The 20,329-nt window shown below is 48.8% G+C and overlaps 1 protein-coding gene across 1 annotated transcript in view; it reads right to left on the minus strand.

Moving 5' to 3' along the window:
• Window positions 1–20,329, minus strand: part of hydin (HYDIN axonemal central pair apparatus protein) — a 946,920-nt gene that overhangs the window by 873,562 nt on the left and 53,029 nt on the right. The window lies entirely within an intron of this gene.

Here is a 20,329-nt window from a genome sequence, read left to right on the forward strand (position 1 = left end):
AAGGGGAGGGGAGGGGAAGATACGTTTCGTGGTGGGATCACTTTGGAGGTAGCGAAAATGCCGGAGGATGATCCATTGAATGTGGAGGCTGGTGGGGTGAAAGGTGAGAACAAGGGGAACCCTATCGTGGTTCTGGGAGGGAGGGGCAGGGGTGAGGGCAGAAGTGCGGGAGATAGAACTGACATGGTCAAGGGCAGTGTCAACCACGGTAGAGGGGAATCCTCGGTTGTGGAAAAAGGAGGACATGTCTGAAGCACTGGTGTGGAAGGTGGCATTGTCGGAGCAGATGCAGCGGAGACGGAGAAACGGGGAGAATGGAATAGAGTCCTTACAGGAGGCGGGGTGGGAGGAAGTGTAGTCCAAGTAGCTGTGGGAGTCAGTGGGCTTGTAGTGAATATTGGTCGATAACCTATCCCCAGAGATGGAGACGGAGAAGTCGAGGAAGGGAAGGGAAGAGTCAGAGATGGACCATGTGAAGGTGGGGGAATTTCCAACATATGCAGTATTTTGCTATCGTACTAGATTTCAGAGCATCTTGCAGGGATGCCCAGCAACTGGGGCAGAGCAGGGCAGAAGGTACACAGGAGGCAGCTTCCTCAGGGTGACGGCTAATCTGTCCACTTGAACTGTTCTTCTTGGACATGGTTCCAGCTGTAGCAGCCCGAGTGCAATGCCACCTCCATCCCCTGAAGCTTGCACTTACCAACAGAAGCCTCCCACCACACTTGCTCCACCCACCCAGGAAGCACTTAGCTGTAGCACTAAAAGAAGCATACTTTATGTGGTCACCAAGGAGAAGTACAGTAGTATTTAGTACAAGGACCTCATTATATAAATAATAAATTTGGAGCACTTTATTTTTCCTTGAGGCAGACTGCCAGATTCAGATTCCAATTGATCAGATGGTGGCAGTTAAACTACAGCAGATGGAAATGTACAGCTCTTTGTTTCTGGGATCATGGAACTTTATCTGCAATACTTGTGCAGGGCTGAAATCTCAGAAATTACTTAAGACACGATTATCCAATTGCTTGACACACCAATCTCCCCATCTGCAACTCTGTTTCTTCCACTTCCTTCAATTTTTCCTCACCTTCCTTGCCCTTTGCTATTGCTGAAGCAGGAGTCTCTTCTTCATTCTACAGCAGTTGATGGTAAATATTTTGGACACCCTTGCAGGGTCACAAAGAACCCTGAGCTGTGGAAACAGCAAAATACTTGCTTAGCATGCTAATGGCATGCTCAACATTAATTCTAGTTAAAGTATGTGCCTTAATGTATTTCTGTTCTGCTGTTATTCTGGGATTTCTCAATGGGGCCATCAGCCAATGCTGCAGAGAATAGCCTTGGTTTCCTAGCTGTCACCCCCACTAATCTAGGTGAACCTTCAAATAATGCAGGCCCAGTGCCACATAACAGGCTTAGTCATCATCAATTGCTTAATCCAGGTCCTAATATCGGGAGCTTTGGCAAACAGGCATACTCAGGAAGGCACTCAATGACAGGTCGGTGTAAAATAAAGGCCTCTGACTCTTCAGCTGCTTCCCTTTCTTGTTGCAATACATCTTACAGCTTGATTCTTGATCTTGCACATGCACAGAAGGAAGCCCTTCTGTTGGATGCTTAGGAGTTATGAACCATGAAGGAGAGCTGGATACATGCCTTATACGCCGCAAGCGTAAACTCCTTTGGGACTTTATCATTAAAGAAAGACCAAGGTGACCTTCTCACGTCCCAGTTCTGTACCAAAGCACTATGTCCAGCCTGAAGCTGGCATCCATCAGGATCCCTAGGTTCCAATATAAATCAACAAATATGCCGTGTAAATCCATAATATCTGGGGGCACCAACTAACATATCCTACTGATTAGACCATTGTTCAAGATGGTAGGCAGAGTATGCTACATTCTCAAGTGAATCTATCAACCAAATATCTGCAAAAGGAAATTCCTAGAACAGATACTTCAAGTCCATCTCTTACAATGATATCCAACACTATAGGGCTGACTTTCCTCTGTTTTTTACGCCTATTACCAGGGCGCAAAGCAGAGAATAAAAGGGGGGTGGAGACCTGTAACACAAGGGGGTAAAAATTGGCGCTACCTTCACCGAGGCGCTACTTTTAGTGCCCCGAAAAAATTAGCGCCCTCGCTGCCTATTTTCCCAGGTAGCGCCCCGAGAGGGAGGAGGGGCGCTACTGGAAGTGCCCTGCGTCCCTCTGGGGGCGCTGCGAGCCAATATTGCGGCGCTACGTGCTGCAGTGCCATGCGCTGCGGCACGTCGCGCCGTGGTACTGCAGGCCTTCCTCCCCTTATTAAAGGGGAGGGGCCTGGCGCAGCGCATCCCGGCGCCCAGCTGGGCCACCAGGGATCGGGAGTGCCGGAAAACGAGCCCAGCACTCATGAGGAGTGCCGGGCTCACGGAGAGCAGGGGGACTTCACGGGGGCTGGGGACAGCAACGGGGGCAGGTGCTGGCAGGCAGCAACAAAAATGGCCGCCCGCCACCTCCCCTTTAACTAGCGCTGCCCGACCGCAGGTAGGCTCCCCTGACCCCGGCGGACATAGCGTCCGGCGGTAAGTCGGGGGGCGCCACCCAATATTACAGCTGGGGCGCTGAGCACGGCAATGATGTCATCGCTGGCGGCGGCGCCGCGCGGCACTAATGGTTAGTGCCGCCGCTAACCTCCTGATGAATTTCGCGGGAGGTGTTAGTGGCGCCACGCCCAGATGCTAGTTCATTTGCGCTCCGTTAGCACCCTCTTAGGGCACTAACGGGAGGCACAAATCAACCGAATTTAGCCCCCCAAGTTTCTTCCCTCTTTGCACATTTCTGGGGTATCCCTAAGCATATCATTGCAATCATTGACAGAGAAATTGGGAGGGGTGACCATAAGTTTGGCTGAGAAGTGTATTAAGCAAGTTTTTAAAAAGGAGAGATGGAATTCTTTAGGATGGAAATGACCGAGAATATCACCCAGGTGGCTCAAAACGGTGGGATAAAGGGAGGGTCTGTATAAGAGTCAGAGGAAGGAGTGTTTGTGGCCCTGCTCTGGCTGTGTTCAGATAAGTAGAAGTACAATTAAGGGAGGGCACTCCCCCACAGTTGGGCAACAGAAGGGGAACATTATGGTTGAGTGTTTTTTTTTTTTAAACACAGCCTTTGCAAAGATGAAATATACATTAAAAAATATAACAGACATTGTAAAACCTACCAACATTTTTGTCCCCATATGTGGCCACTTATTTCCCTCAGCAAGCTCCCAATGTCAGGCTTAATATGGACTAGGAACTCCCTACTTTAATGAAGGATAACGCTAGTTCTGCTGCAGAGGACTCCGATGACGACTTTGATGGGCCAGGCTACAGAAGAATGCTGATGGGTGTACATAACCAAATGCTTGGTGCACTGGAAAGCCTGCCAGAAAGCCTGCGCACAATGTCAAGGAACATGGAGAAGTCTAGCACCAACTTAAAAACATAGAAAAATAGGAGCAGGAGTCGGCCATTCGGCCCTTCGAGCCTGCTCCGCCATTCAATATGATCATGGCTGATCCTCTATCTCAATACCATATTCCCACTCTCTCCCCATACCCCTTGATGCCTTTTGTATCTAGAAATCTATCCATCTCCTTCTTAAATATATTCAGTGACTTGGCCTCCTTAGCCTTCTGCGGTAGAGAATTCCACAGGTTCACCACCCTCTGAGTGAAGAAATTTCTCCTCATCTCAGTCCTAAATGTCCTACTCTGTATCCTGAGAATGTGACCCCTTGTTATAGACCCCCAACCAGGGGAAACATCCTCCCTGCATCCAGTCTGTCTAGCCCTGTCAGAATTTTATACATTTCAACTTATCACAGAGCTTGGTGCAGAGAGCACCTCCATCAGCACACCTTTGGAATCCACCATGATTCAGCATCTGATGGCCAAAATCATTGCAGCACAAACACCTTTTATCAAAGGTATGAGCACTGTAGTGAAGCTCAGCTTCCTGCCTTGCAAGCTGAGACTGCTTCCATCATGGCTCTGGATACCACTGTTCAAAGGGGCTTCTGGGGCATCACAACAGTCCATCAATCTGTTCTCCAATAGATCAGTAGGATTGCTGAGGCGCCGCCCCGAGAGTGTAGCAGTGGCTCCATGGAACACGAACCTGCTGTCCTCTCTCAGGATTACAGCATTCTTGCTCCCACCCCTGCCACTCCACCAGTGCCCTTGCTGTTGCCTGTCAGCCAGCCAGCCCAGACTGCTGCAGCCTGGGCCCAGATGGTGCAGTCTGAAGCTGGGTCCTCTAGGCCCAGAGCTGCTCAAGGTCACTCTCCAAGGCCATCTACAGTTTCTTCGATTGAATGTCAGCAGCCTTCCACCACTCATGCTGCAGCCACTGGGGAAGCACCTCATAGGAGTACTACGGTAGACAAAGGCACACGGAAGACAGGCACTAAGGGAATGCACAAGGGTGATTACATAATGCATACAAAATTAAACTACGGATTGCATTTATAAAATTGGATTGGAATGTGCATTTTCTGGTGCCTTTTATTTTTCTGTTGTCAGAAAGAGGACAATCTCATGGTCAGTGATAGAGGAAAGGTAAGGAATGTGGGACTACTGGTGAATGGGGAGGTGTCACAGAGTTATACAGCACAGAAAGAGCCATCGTGTCCACGCCAGCCATCAAGCCCTGTCTATTCTAATCCCATTTTCCAGCACTTGGTCCATAGCTTTCTATGCTATGGCATTTCAAGTGCTCATCTAAATGCTTCTTGAATGTTATGAGAGTTCCTGCCTCTACCACCCTTTCAGGCAGTGAGTTCCAGATTCCAACCACCCTCTGGGTGAAAAAGTTCTTCCTCAAATCCCCTCTAAACCTCCTGCCTCTTCTCTTGAAACTATACCCCCTGGTTATTGAACCCTCTACTAAGGGGGAAAGTTCCTTTCTATCTACCCTATCTATGCCCCTCATAATTTTGTACACCTCAATCAGGTCCCCCCTCAGCCTTCTCTGCTCTAAGGAAAACAACCCCAGCCTGTCCAGTCCCTCTTCATAGCTGAAGCGCTCCAGCCCAGGTAACAGCCTGGTGAATCTCCTCTGCACCCTCTCCAATGCAATCACATCCCTCCTATAGTGTGGTGACCAGAACTGCACACAGTATTCCAGCTGTGGCCTAACTAACGTTTTGTACAGCTCCATCATAACCTCCCTGCTCTTATATTCTATGCCTCGGCTAATGAAGGCAAATATCCCATATGCCTGTTTAACCACCTTATCTACCTGTCCTGCTGCCTTCAGGGATCTATGTACATGCACACCAAGGTCCCTCTGATCCTTTGTCCTTCCTAGGGTCCTACCATTCATTGTGTACTCCCTTGCCTTGTTAGTCCTCCCAAAATGCATACCTCACACTTTTCAGGGTTAAATTCCATTTGCCACTGTTCTGCCCATCTGACCAACCCGTCTATATCGTCCTGTAGCCTGAGGCTTCCCTCCTCGCTATTTACCACTCCACCAATTTTAGTGTCATCTGCGAACTTACTGATCATACCTCCTACATTCATATCTAAATCATTAATATACACACTACAAACAGCAAGGGACCGAGCACCGATCCCTGCGGTACACCACTGGACACAGGTTTCCAGTCACAAAATCAACCTTCGACCATCACCCTCTGCCTCCTGCCACTAAGCCAATTTTGGATCCAATGTGCCAAATTGCCCTGGATCCCATGGGCTTTTACCTTCTTGACCAGTCTCCCATGCAGGACTTTGTCAAAAGCCTTACTGAAGTCCATGTAGACTACATCAACTGCACTACCCTCATCCACACACCTAGTCACCCCCTCAAAAAATTCAATCAAATTGGTTAAACATGATCTCCCCCTGACAAAGCCATGCTGACTATCCTTGATTAATCCTTGCCTCTCCAAGTGGAGACTAATTCTGTCCCTCAGAATTTTTTCCAATAATTTCCCTACCACTGATTTTAGGCTCGCTGGCCTGTAATTCCCTGGTTTATCCCTACTACCCTTCTTGAATAATGGTACTACGTTAGCTGTCCTCCAGTCCTCTGGCACCTCCCCTGTGGCCAGAGAGGTTCTGAAAATTTGTGTCAGAGCCCCTGCATTCCCCTCCCTTGCCTTACACAGCAGCCTGGGATACATCTCATCTGGGCCTGGGGATTTATCCACTTTTAAGCCCGCTAAAACCGCTAGTACCTCCTCCCTCTCAATGTTAATTTGTTCAAGTATATCACAATCCCCCTGCCTGATTTCTATGCTTACATCGTCCTTCTCCATAGTGAACACAGATGCAAAATATTAATTTAAAACCTCACCTATATCTTCCGGCTCTACACACCGATTGCCAATTTGGTCCCTAATGGGCCCTACTCTTTCCCCGGTTATCCTCTTGCCCTTAATATACTTATAAAAAACCTTGGGATTTTCCTTTATTTTGCCCACCAGTGTTTTTTCATGCCCCCTCTTTGCTCTCCTAATTTCTTTTTAAGTACCCCCCCTGCACTTTCTATACTCCTCTAGGGCTTCCACTGTTTTTAGTCCTTTGTATCTGCCAAAAAACTCCCTTTTTTCCCTAATCCATTCTTGTATATCCCTTGACATCCAGGGTTCCCTGGACTTGTTGGTCCCACCCTTGAAGTTTACGGGAACATGTTGGCGCTGTAATCTCTATTTCCTTTCTGAATGACTCCCACTGCTCTGATGTGGATTTTCCTACAAGTAGCTGATCCCAATCCACTTTAGCCAGATCCTGCCTTATCATATTAAAATCAGCCTTCCCCCAATTTAGAACCTTTATTTCTGGTCCACCTTTGTCTTTTTCCATGACGACCTTAAATCTCACCAAATTATGGTCACTGTCACCAAAATGCTCTCCTACTGACACATCTACCACTTGCCCGGCTACATTCCCAAGAATTAGGTCCAGTATCGCCCCCTCTCTTGTAGGACTTTCTACATGCTCGCTCAAAAAGCTCTCCTGGATGCACTTTAAGAATTCCGCACCTTCTAAGCCTTTCACACTCTGACTATCCCAGTTAATATTGGGGAAGTTGAAATCCGCTACTATTATTACCCTATTATTTCTACACTTCTCTGAGATTTACCTACATATCTGTTCTTCTATCTCCCCCTGACTGTTTGGGTGCTTGCCCCCTTTTTGTTTTTAATTTCTACCCATATGCCCTCATTAGAGGAACCTGCCAAGATATCATCCCTCCTTACTGCAGTAATTGACTCCTTGATTAATATTGCGACACCCCCCTCTGTCTCGCCTGAAGATCCTATACCCCAGAATATTGAGCTGCCAGTCCTGCCCCTCCCTCAACCATGTCTCTGTGATAGCAACAATATCATACTCCCATGTGTTCATCAACACCTTCCATTCATCTACCTTACTCGCAAGACTCCTTGCATTAAAATAAATGCCATCCAGCCTTGCCATACTTCCTTGTGCCGTTAGATATTTGCTCTGCCTTCCAGACCGACTTGTTTTTTCCTCTGTATTTGGCTGTGCATCACCCCCTACTATAGCTCCACTCCGTATCCCATCCCCCTGCCAAGTTAGTTTAAACCCCCCCCAACAGCACTAGCAAACCTCCCCGCAAGGATGTTGGTCCCGTTCCGGTTCAGGTGCAACCTGACATGAATCTTGTCATTCATGTGGAAATAACTTATGAAATTATACTGGGCGGCCTGCTGGTGGCGCTGTCCAGGGAGAGTATAAATACTCGGGCATGGGCCCAGCTTGCTCAGGACATTCTTTAACAGGAACTAGTGAAGGACACAACTAGATCTCCATGTTGAAAAACAGTTCATTAAAGCCTTGTCTAATACTTAGACCAAGTGCCTAGTAGTTTTCGGACGTCACAACCCGTCCGATTTGTACAGGTCCCACCTTCCCCAGAAACAGACCCAGTGATCCAGGAAACTAAAGCCCTCCCTCCTGCACCAACTCTTTAGCCACGCATTCATCTGCTCTATCCTCCTATTCCTATACTCACCAGCACGTGGCACCAGGAATAATCCAGAGATTACAACCTTTGAGATCCTTTTTAAACTGCTACCTAGCTTCCTAAATTCTTGTTGCAGGACCTCATCCCTCTTTCTACCTCTGTCATTGGTACCAATGTGAACCACGACCTCTGACTGTTTACCCTCCCCCTTCAGAATGCCCTGCAGCCATTCAGTGACATCCTTGACCCTGGCACCAGGGAGGCAACATACCATCCTAGAGTCACGTCTGCGACCGCAGAAACGCCTGTCTGCACCCCTCACTGTTGCCCTTCCACTCTTACTCCTGCCCCCTTGTGCAGCTGAGCCATCCACAGTGCTGTGAACTTGGCTCTGGCTGCACTCCCCAGAGGAACCGTCACTTTCACCGTTTTCCAACACAGAAAAACGGTTGTGGAGTGCGATGCACTCTAGGGCTTTCCTGTGGTTGAGGTTACTGGTATCGCTCATGAATCATTTGTTTACGTAGAACCCGGGCAGAAAGGGGCTGTCTATTTTATAGTCTCCCTTTCTCTTCATGTTCCTCCACTTCCTGTTGCACTTCCTCCTCCTCCGCCGATATCTCCAGCAGCAGCCTGGAAGGAGCCAGACGCCTAAAAGTTAAGCGACGTGGTCACCTTGACAGCAACAGGCAATGCTGTCCTTGCCCTGCTTTGAGGCTGCAACCATTGGCAGATTTAAGTCATGACCTCATTTGTGAAGCGAAGACATCTCATGCAGTGGTCCTCACTGAAGTTGAGGTAAGGGAATTGCTCTCTGAAGACCTACTGACGTCCTCCTGCTGAGAGCCCTTCTCCCTCTCCTCCTCCTCCTCCCTCTTCTAGCAGCTTGTCCGGCTTTGTGTGACAGCTCTTCATTCTCCCAGTCATGTTCAACTCCCAGAGGAAGGTCTACCAGGCCATCCATGTCTGGAAGGAACTTGTTTCAGCACAAGATTTTAAATGTCCAATAAAGTACTTCAGCACCAGCCAGACCAGTCCCTGTAGATTATTCAAACTATAGCCAAGTATAGGAAAGCTCTAAAAACATGTACAATTGCACCAATGTCCCATAGCATCTAAAAACATAGAAACATAGAAGATAGGAGCAGGAGTAGGCCATTTGGCCCCTCGAGCCTGCTCCTCCATTCAATGAGATCATGGCTGATCATCCAAATTCAGTACCCTGTCCCTACCTTCTCCCCATATCCCTTGATCCCTTTAGCCTTAAGAAATATATCCAACTCCTTCTTGAATATATTTAATGAACTGGCCTCCACCGCCCTCCGCCAAATGCTGTGCAGCCCAATGTAGCCCCCATTGTGTTTTTCTATCACATCTTGTGTCACATTTTGGCATCACAACTCAGCATTACACTTTCTTCTTTACAAACTTCTTATATGCAAATGTCTCTGAATGAAGCTGATTGGCTTAAATGTTATGGGGGAAAAATTCGGTTGTTTTGCGCCTCTCGTTAGCGGCCTAAGAGGGCGCAAATGGTCGCAAAGCAACTAGTGCCTGGGTGCAGCGATGTTTGCGCCGCTTGCGAAATTGACCAGACATTTTGCGGCGGCACTAAACACTACCACCACGGTCTCCTGCGCCCGCAGATCGTGACGTCAGTCGAGCGTGCAACGTCCCGGACCGGATATTGAGTGGCGCCCCCTGCCTTACCGCCTGCCGCTAGCAACAACAGGTTGAGGGGAACGTTTTGCAGTCGGGAAGGGACTGGGGGAGCGCTATTTAAAGGCGACCGCTTCCGCCATTTTTGTCGACGACATTTTTGCACCACGCATTCTGAGAGAAAGAAAGAGACTTCTGGAGAGATTCATGCTGTGTGAAGGAGTTTTGGGTACTGAGCAGCACTTTGCAGGTTCATTTTGATTTGACCTTCCTTGCATCGATTTAGAAGAGACCATGGGGGCTGCACTCTGAGCTCTTTCCCTGGGCCTCTCCATTTTTCTTTCCAGCAGATTTGACAGGTCTCTCCAGGCCGAGCTTCAAGGCTGCAATGAGCAGGGTGTGGATGGAGAGCAAGATTGACCCTCCCCTTTAAGAACTGGCCGGCGCCAGTGTGTTTGTGTTCCATTGCTGACTGACATCACATGAGCTTCGCCAGCGCTCTGAGGTAGCGCCTTGCTCCTCGGCGTTAGCGCCTTAAGAGAGGTGTGTAGCACCTGATTTAGCGCTCCAATCACCTCCAGGGGCGATAGAAGCCAAGTTTTCAGTCGGAGGCAATAATTAGCGGCATGCGCTAAACTTTGCGCTCGGCCAATAATTGCGCCTCAAACAGGGCGATACCGAATTTCTCCCCCTATATCCGTAAAAGAACAAATCGGAACTCTGCAAATATGACCAATGAACAAAATGTACCAAAAGCTGAACCAATCAAATTACTCCAAAAAAAATCAAAAATCCTTTCAGCCACATCAAATCAGAAGCCTGTAGCTTTGAGCAAAAAATATAGAAACTGAACCAAGCCATTCAAAATGGTCTCTTGAAAATTTTACATGTGCTATTTTTCTATTCCCACAAATTCAAATATCCTGCATACTGAGTAGCAAGTCATTAAATATATTTCCTTTGTCCGCAACTGAAGTTTTCTTGAGTATTACCTCCCAGTTAATTTGTTTAAGCTCTTCCCTCAGTGCCTTAAAGGTGGCCCTTTTAAAGTTGTATACCTGGGTGCTGATTTGGAGCATTGGTTTGTCCTAAATCATTTAATTATGTTATGATCACTGCTGCCCTTAGGTACTACTATGCTATCTAGGTCACCTGTCATTACCAGGTCGAGACACAAGTTGCTTCTTGTGGCAGGCACCCCTATGCATTGGGTCAGAAAGCTAGTTCTACAGAAAGGCATCTCCGGCATCCTCCTTCCCCACGTTGCTGGGAAATCCAGCGCCAGACCCCCATTGGGGAAGTGCCCAGGCCCCTCTCCCGCCGCGACCCCATGGAGACCCCCTCAGCCCCCTGTGCAAGGGGACTAATCCAACATTTTTTAAAAAATGCCTACCTTATTTTTGGAGGTCCAGGCTACTTCTCTGCTTCACTATTTCCCGCTGTCTGTAGTGTGTACATATTATGGAATGCATCTTCCAGAAATAATTCCCCCTTGCAAATCCTTCAGAGGGTAGCAAGTTGGTCCTTGAGCTCTGCATTCCTCTGTTGAAGCAACACAGCCTTCTAACATTTTGTGCATGCACACACACCCTGGATACTTTCCAGATCCAGAATACCCCACATCCTGCATGCCACACACGTTACACATCTAGCTCTTGATCCACCATTTCTATACTCACAGCAGCACTACTCAGTTTTAACGTTAGAACAATTTTGGTTTTCGCTTACCTACACTGGTATCTCAATTCAGGCCCAGCCCTTCATAGCATCAAACTTCTTCTCTTAACTTCTCTCAGCTCAAACTTGCTCCATCACCTTTGCATTCAATAATTTCTCACTTGCACACCAACTAAATTTATATATACTTTTAAAATAGGGTCACTGTCTATGCTACAATCATGGTGTCCTCTCTCCTGTTACTGGCTTAACACAACTTTAAATACATTCGCCTGGAATTTCCGTGAGGGTTCTACTGGTCTCCATAGTAACTTCAGCGGTGGACCAGGAGAACTCCCAAAGGAATGGTGTAAGCCGTTTACGCTATTTCTCTGGTGGTTCTGCTGCGCTCCCGTCAGTTACAGTAGGAGAATGGGAAAACCTCTGTGGAATTTTAAGGTAGCCCATTACATTTTGTTAGCAGCTCCCCTTTAAATGTCAACACCAGCCCTTAAAGAGTAGTTACTTCAACGGAAATCCTGCCCCCTCCATTCAAATGAGCTGGATTCATTTGCAACTGAAATGTATAACCTTATAAGTGGAAACATTTTTACTGAGAGGAAAAGTGCCTATAGCATGCAAAAAATGCTGGTACACATCTTTCTTATCCCACCCCAATTCCAGAGCTCAATATTACATCCATGCTGGATTTTTTTGAAGTGCAGCATAAACAAAACTATGGACTATAAAAGGAAACAAGTACAAATGACTAATATAAAAACAGAAAATGCTGGAAATACTCAGCATCTGTGGAGAGAGAAACAGTTAACGTTTCAGGTTGATGACTCTGTCAGAACTGGAAAGAGTTGGAGATGGAACAGGTTTTTAAGCAAGTGTAGAGGCAGGGAACTGGGGGGGAGGAAAGAACAAAAGGGAAGGTCTATGATAAGGTGGAAGGCAGGAGAGATTAAGAGACAAAAGGGATGATGGTGCAAGGCAAAATGAGATGGTAATCGGACAAGTTAAGAAACAAAAGATGGCTCGAGATGATGTGTAAATGGCAATGGCAGAATCATCAACAGCTGCCATGTGAGAGAGAAAAAAAATGAAAAAAAAGATAGGGGCAGAGGTTATGGTCTGAAATTGTTGAACTTGATGTTGAGTCCAGAAGGCTGTAAAGTGCCTAATCGAAAGATGAGGTGCTGTTCCTCGAGCTTACATTGAGCATCATTGGAACAGTGTAAGAGGCCGAGGAGGGAGAGGTCAGAGTGGGTGTGGAGCAAAAAATTAAAGTGACAGGCGACTGGAAGTTCAGGGTCACCCTTACGGACAGAATGGAGGTGTTCTGCAAAGTGGTCACCCAATCTGCGTTTGGTCTCCACAATGTAGAGGAGACTGCATCGTGAGCAATGAATACAGTATACAAAATTGCAAGAAGTACAAGTAAATCGCTGTTTCACCTGGAAGGGGTGTTTGGGGCCCTGGACAGTGGGAAGGAAGTAAAAGGGCATGTATTGTATCTCCTGCGCTTGCACGTGAAGGTGCCAGGGGTAGGGGTGTTGGGGGTGATAGAGGAGTGGACCAGGGTGTCGCGGAGGGAGCGGTCCCTTCGGAATGCTGAAAGGGGAGGTGAGGGAAGATGTGTTTGGTGGCGGGATCACGCTGGAGGTGGTGGAAATGGCGGAGGATGATCGTTGAATGTGGAGGCTGGTGGGGTGAAAGGTGAGGATAAAGGGAACCCTATCGTGGTTCCAGGAGGGAGGAGAAGGGGTGAGAGCAGAAGTGCGGGAAATGGAACGGACACGGCCAAGGGCCGTGTCAACCACGGTAGAGGGGAATCCTCGGTTGAGGATGCGGCAGAGACGGAGAAACTGGGAGAATGGAGTAGAATCCTTACAGGAAGCGGGTGGGAGGAAGTGTAATCCAGGTAGCTGTGGGAGTCAGTGGGCGTATAATGAATGTTTGTCAATAGCCTATCCCCAGGGATGGAGACAGAGAAGTCGAGGAAGGGAAGGGAAGAGTTGGTGATGGACCATGTGAAGGTGAGGGAAGGGTGGAAATTGGAAGCAAAGTGAATGAATTTTTCTAGTTCAGGGCGAGAGCAGGAAACGGCACCGATACAGTCATCAATGTACCGGAAAAAGAGGTGAGGGAGGGGACCTGAGTAGGACTGGATCAAAGAATGTTCCACATATCCCATGAAAAAGCAGGCATAGCTAGGGCCCCTGCAGGTTCCCATAGCAACACCTTTAATTTGGAGGAAGTGAGTGGCGTCAAAGGAGAAGTTGTTCAATGTGAGAATAAGTTCAGCCAGACGGAGGAGGGTGGTGGTGGTGGAAGGGGACTGGTTGGGCCTCTGTTCAAGGAAGAAACGGAGCGCTCTCAGGCCATCCTGGTGGGGGGGGGTGGAGGTGTAGAGGGATTGGACATCCATAGTAAGAACTGCTGTTATACCCCTGGGTTACACTGCCGTATAGTTGGATATTGGGTAATACAGGCACAATGCTGAACATAAGATGAGTGACCAGCACGGAGAGAATACCTAGGCAGACCCGTAATCTGCAACAGAAGTGTCAGAGGCAGATATCCACCCTGGACTGTGCATCTCACAGCACCCGGCATCACTCATTCCTACAGTGGCAAGCACCCGCACCAGCACGGAAACATTCACTTTGGGAGGTTCAATTATTGAGTTGCAATTACTGGGTGAATCACCATTGAACGCAAGTGAGAAGGAGCAAGTGGAAGTGGCATTGGAGAAGCCACAATCCTCTGACCAGAGGTCCAGCTCAAGAGGTCCTGCAGGTGCTGAGTCCAGGGATTTGGACATCACAGAGTCCGACTACAAATGCAGATGGTGGCTCAGCATCAGTATTTCATGAAGTCATTTGAGAGTGTGCAAAGAAGACTGTATCCATGGAGAGGTCCACAACACACATCTGTGCAGTGCTGCATGACTGCCTGAGTAAGTTGAAAACCACGATGAAGAGCGTGGACACTCCAGGGCCCTCTGCAGAAGATTATGGCAATATCCTTCTTATAGCGGCCGCCTTGGCTCAGTGGTAGCACTCTTGCCTTTGAGTAAGAAGGTTGTGGGTTCAAATCCACTCCAGGACTTGGACACAAAATCTAGGCTGACACTTAAGTGCAGTACTGAGGTAGTGCTGTAATCTCAAAGGTGCCGTTGTTCAAACTGTGCTGGTGCTTGCAACTGTAGGAGACATTAAATCGATGTCTCAAGTGAGATCCCATGGCACTATTCAAAGAACAGCAGGCGACATCTCCTGATGTCCCTCATTTATCCCTCAGCCAACATCAATTTACTTTTTGTCATTTTAATTCTCCGGACCACTCCTACTCTGACCTCGGCCTCCTACACTGTTTCAATTAAGCTCACGTAAGCTCAAGAAACAGCACTTCATCTTTCTATTAGGCATTCTTCCAGACTCAACACTGAGTTCAACAATTTCAGATCATAACCTTTGCCCCTGTGGCGGTACCACCGGTTGTACCTTACATAAAGACACATAATTCCCTTTAACTTACCTTACCGTATGTTTAACTTACCGTTTGGGGCCGTTGCCCTTTTAACTTACCTGTTGGGGCCGTTGCCCCTTTAAGATTCACCCTAACGTGACGACGTGACGTGCGTGCGGCGGCCGCCGGCCCAACTCGGCCTTCTAGGATGGCCGCCGGCACAGCCCGGCCTAGCATCTTCGGCCTCAACGGCCAGCTGACAGGAGCGACGCGACTTTCCGCTCCCGCGGCAAGCACCGGCACAGCCCGGCCTCGCGACCTCGGCCTCAACGACGCGCATCACGTGACGCCCTAAGCGCGGGAAACGCGAACAACATGATGACGTCACAACACAAACGCGATGACGTCATCACGCTCCCCACAGGACTGCGAACTCAGTCCTCGTGGCGTCCCCGCTGGGACAAGACCTATACCACGGCGCTCCTACAGTCAGCCATCTTACCTGCCATCTTACCTGATGTAATTAGTCTGTTCCTGTAAATAAACAACTTGTTAATAGTTTGTCGAAGTCAAACTCTCTTATTTAGTGGCGATCTACACGAACCGCTACATTGGCGACCCAACGACGTGAGTACGGGAGCTCATCAATTCCAACGCTACAATTGGTGAACCCGTATCCGTGAACGATTTTCACGGTAGCAACGCGCGCCTGAAACTCGTCTTCCCACAAGACGACCAACGCACAACCGACGAACAACCACGGAACAGCAACCGCCTAACACCGACTCCGCCAATGGCGACCCCGTCTTTGCGAACGTATTCGCAAGGTAAGCGCAGCCTGGAGCAGATCCCGTTTGACACGGACAAACCTCAACCGGACCCCGTTCGTTTTTTTGTGAGCAATTTTCACAAAAGCACACCATGGAAGCACCAGCCGTTTTGCTGTTGCTACCGCAATCCAGGGAGCCACAGTCTCCCTCGTGCTTTATACCGGTAGAAGCCCCGTTCGACGAGAACATCGATGCGGCGCCGACCACGCACTTGCTCACGGTCCCCGTACTCGTCTTTCCTACCGCCACACGGATCGTCCGCCTCTACGTCCACAGCGACAGCAAGTTTAAATCTCTCCAAGCGCGGGGTACAGTATGTTCGGGCCCATAAAATCGGAGCGCACCCTGCGGGGATACCACGAGGACTCACCCCCGCGAAACACGAGGACCCACTCCTCGCGCACCACGAGGGCCCACTCCTCGCGCACCACGAGGACCCATCCCTCGCGAACCACGAGGACCCATCCCTCGCGAACCACGAGGACCCATCCCTCGCGAACCACGAGGACCCATCCCTCGCGAACCACGAGGACCCATCCCTCGCGAACCACGAGGACCCATCCCTCGCGAACCACGAGGACCCATCCCTCGTGAAAAACGACGACTCCTTCTCCGCCGACGATGCACCAGCCCTTCAGCCTGCTGGTTGTGTTACCTACTACACGATTCGGCGTGAACAAAAGGCGTGCCGCCCTCCCGGCTATTTTCTCCTAAATCTACAACTGTTACAAGTGTTGCCGCCCTCCAGGCAGAGTTAACCCCTCCTGAAAGCAACAACAACCTGGACCGTTGCCGCCCTTTCTCCAGTTTTCCCTTTAACAAACGCAAACGTCTACTGAAGCTGCACACAGAGGACGGGTCCAACGGGCATCCTGCGGCCGCGATCAGCCACGTGAAAGTTGCTAGCCTCACCAATCACAGGTTAACGCAGTAACTCTTCACCCTCTGTTGTGTTAATGTCGTAGCACTATGGCACGCACCGTTCTGCGTGTTCCAGCCTCCTGAAGGTTTCGCTCACCTGTCGGCGAGTTCACTCACCTCGCCTGTCAAGTCCTTCTGGAACGTTCGCTTGGCGTTGCTGCAGAGTTCGTTATAACAAGGACTTGTTCCAACATCAACAGAGTCATCGCCCGCGTCCGCCCAACTTACCCGTCACTCTAACAAGGCCTGCTGTTTCGCACGTTTCCACAGTCCTTCGCCTGATGGATACACTTTATTCGCCACGACGCGCGTACGGATCCCCTCACGAGCAGCATCTTCGGAACTCGCTCGCCAAGCCGAGACAGCACGACCGCCGAGACCACCAGCTTGTCAGACCATCTCATCCTTGGACTTTCGTTAAAGCGAATTCTGGGGGGGCCCATGTGGCGGTACCACCGGTTGTACCTTACATAAAGACACATAATTCCCTTTAACTTACCTTACTGTGGCCTAGAAATTCAGTCGCGTTTGCGCCCACTTATTGGCTATAGAGTGGTTTGCGCCGGAAGTTTTTTAGCGCCCGAAATTCAGTTGGTCCCTAACATCGGCGTTAGCCGGTAGCGCTGCGCCGGCACCGATGACGTCATCGGTGTGCGCAGCGCCCCGGTTCCAATGCTATTCCGTGCCGATGGCCAAATTCAGTTGCGGCCGCCTCGCCCGTAGCGGCCGCAAACAGCGTTTGAAAAACAGTGCCTTGCAGCTCCGAGAGGCCGGCGCATAAAGGTGGAGGGGCGGCCGGCCGCTTTCCCGGCGGCCGCCTGGCCGCACCTCCCTCCCCGGACTCCTGCACCACCCCCCTGCGTCATTGGTGTCTGACTCCCGCGAGCCCGGCACTTCTTCGTGGTGCCGGGCTCATTTGCCGGGGGAATCCAGCGGCGATCTCACGGCTGCAGGCAGCTCCTCCTTAAGAGAAGGAGAAGGCCTGCAGTAACCCAGCCTGCCGCACGGCATCGGGTGCCGCAGCGGCAGCTGGACGCCTGAAACTGACTTTCATCACCCCAAACGAGGCGGCCAAACCCTGCAATAGCGCCCGCCTCCGTCTTGGGGCGGCGCAACTGAATTTCAGGCGGGCGCTACGGGAATCCGGGCGAGCGCAAAATTTCGGGCACTAAAGACCTGGCGCGGCGATACCGAATTTTTAGCCCTGTATGTTTAACTTACCTTTTGGGGCCGTTGCCCTTTTAACTTACCTGTTGGGGCCGTTGCCCCTTTAAGATTCACCCTAACGTGATGACGTCACGTCACGTACGACGTGACGTGCGTGCGGCGGCCGTGGGCCCGACTCGGCCTTCGAGGACAGCCGCCGGCACAGCCCAGCCTAGCGTCTTCGGCCTCAACGGCCAGCCGACGGGAGCGACGCGATCTTCCGCTCCCACGGCAAGCACCGGCACAGCCCGGCCTCGTGACCTCAGCCTCAACGGCCAGCGACGCAACGACGTGCATCACGTGACGCCCTAAGCGCGGGAAACGCGAACAACATGATGACGTCACAACACAAACGCAATGACGTCATCACGCTCCCCACAGGACTGCGAACTCAGTCCTCGTGGCGTCCCCGCTGGGACAAGACCTATACTACGGTGCTCCTACAGTCATCCATCTTACCTGCCATCTTACCTGATGTAATTAGTCTGTTCCTGTAAATAAACAACTTGTTAATAGTTTGTCGAAGTCAAACTCTCCTATTTAGTGGCGATCTACACGAACCGCTACACCCCATATTTTTGGACGGCAGCTGTTGCTGGTGATTCTGATATTCCCATTTACACCTTTTGTTTCTTTACTTGTCCCATTACCATCTCCTTTTGCCTTGCACCATCATCCCTTTTGTCATTTAATCTCTCCTGCCTTGCACCCTATCACAGACCTTCACTTCTGTTTTTTCCTCCCCTCCCCATTTCTCTGCCTCTGTACTTGCTTAAAACCTGTTACGTCTCTAACGTTTTCCAGTTCTGACGAAAGGTCATCGACCTGAAACGTTAACTCTGTTTCTCTCTCTACAGATCCTGCCTGACCTGCTGAGTATTTCCAGCATTTTCTGTTTTTATTTCAAAAGTACTTCATTGGTTGTAAAACACTTCGGGGCACTCTGAGGTTGTGAAAAGGTCTATATAAATACAAGTTCTTTCTTTTTATATATGTGAAAAATTAAAAGTGAAATGCTCTTTTAAGGATTACACTTTCCATTGTTCTAAGTAACATAACCTTGAGCCAGATGAAAAAGGTTAATCTTGTTTTGTTATGTGAATCAGGGAACACTGGGTGGATAAAAGCCCAAGAGTCTCTTGCTGCAAAAGAGAATTTCATACCAAGAAATTTGCCGATTAAATGGTTAAACAGCAATTTATTTCTCCCTACCAGAGAACTGAAAGTTCACCTAATTTACTTCTAGAAGTTCAGATGACAAGCCCCCAATTCACAAATCACATTTCCTATTACTGGCAAAGTGTCTCAAGGCCATTAAATCTAAAGTAGACGTGACTCTGCACTTAGCCATGTGCATAGTTCTACTGCATATTTAAAATGCAGTTCTAAAAATACTAACAGCTTCCTTATGCATGGCAACAATAAAATGGGTTTATAGACAGCAAAAGCTCACTACCAAGTTAACCAACAGGATGACTCCAGCATGGACATATTGGGACAATTTGCATTCAAAATCTGCATTCTGATTTCCTTCAGATCTCGGTTCAAAGTCCGACCTGTTCTGCATCACTGTGCAGCTTCAACACTTGCATTGTGTTATCACACATGAATACTGTTGCCATTGAACTCTGGCGAGTTCTGCAGAGGAAGAGGTTGAAAGCCTCTGAATAAACAGATTTGCAAGTTACTTCAGAATTCAACCCGAATGACTAAATCTCGAAGTAAAGGAACACAGAGACGAAGCATCCACCTGATCACAGGTCAAGATAAAGGAGAAGTCAGTTGGCCCGAGAAACCTAGCACAACAAAAATTCAGTTTTACTGATCTTCAGATCTCTTTATTGCTGCTCTGTCCAAACAAAATAAAAATACAGAGACTTGTAATTTAATCCAATTAATGCATTCAACTTTTGCCCATTTATTGGCAATTTTGCCAATTTAGCTGAAGTCTGTCTTAAACAGTCCTAAATATAAAAAGAACAATGGGTAACATTAACTCTTCAACTCAGAGGTTTAAGGTAACCTCATTTCAGGATGGCATAGTGCATTGGTGCTACAATGCACCATTCTATGGTGTGATAGGATGTGAATGGTCCTGCCCATAGTTCCTCACATGTTGAGTTCCTGAAGTCAGCTGAGCTGTCGCAGGAAAGCACTGAGCAAAAGCCTCACTATTCCTCGTAGGGAAGAGTAAGAGAGAGAAATCAGAATGTAAATCACTCAGGCAACTCTCTCTGGATCTCCTTACAGCTAATTCAACAGCAGCATTCACAGAGACCAAACAGTAAAGCACATGCCTTCCTCTTAACTGGGGAACGATACATGACCTGGGAGAGAATGGGCAGATCAGCAATCCATTATACACATTGCAATTTTGGGTGGGGTGTACAACAGGGGGCTGAGCTGCTACTACCTAGTTAACGCCCCTGCCAAGTTGCAAGTTTCGCCCAATAAGTGTGGACTCACTAGATTACAGCCTGAAAATCACTGTTGTTAATATTAGCGGATGACTGTTTAAGACATTCATACAGTAGTGGTAGTCAAGTGGTTATGGTATTGGGCTAGAACCCCCAAGGTTATGGGTTCAAATCCCACTTTGTCAGGTT

Source organism: Somniosus microcephalus, chromosome 6 (assembly GCF_052327205.1).
Source record: "Somniosus microcephalus isolate GS21.2 chromosome 6, FLI_Smic_1.0, whole genome shotgun sequence".
NCBI lineage: Eukaryota > Metazoa > Chordata > Chondrichthyes > Squaliformes > Somniosidae > Somniosus > Somniosus microcephalus.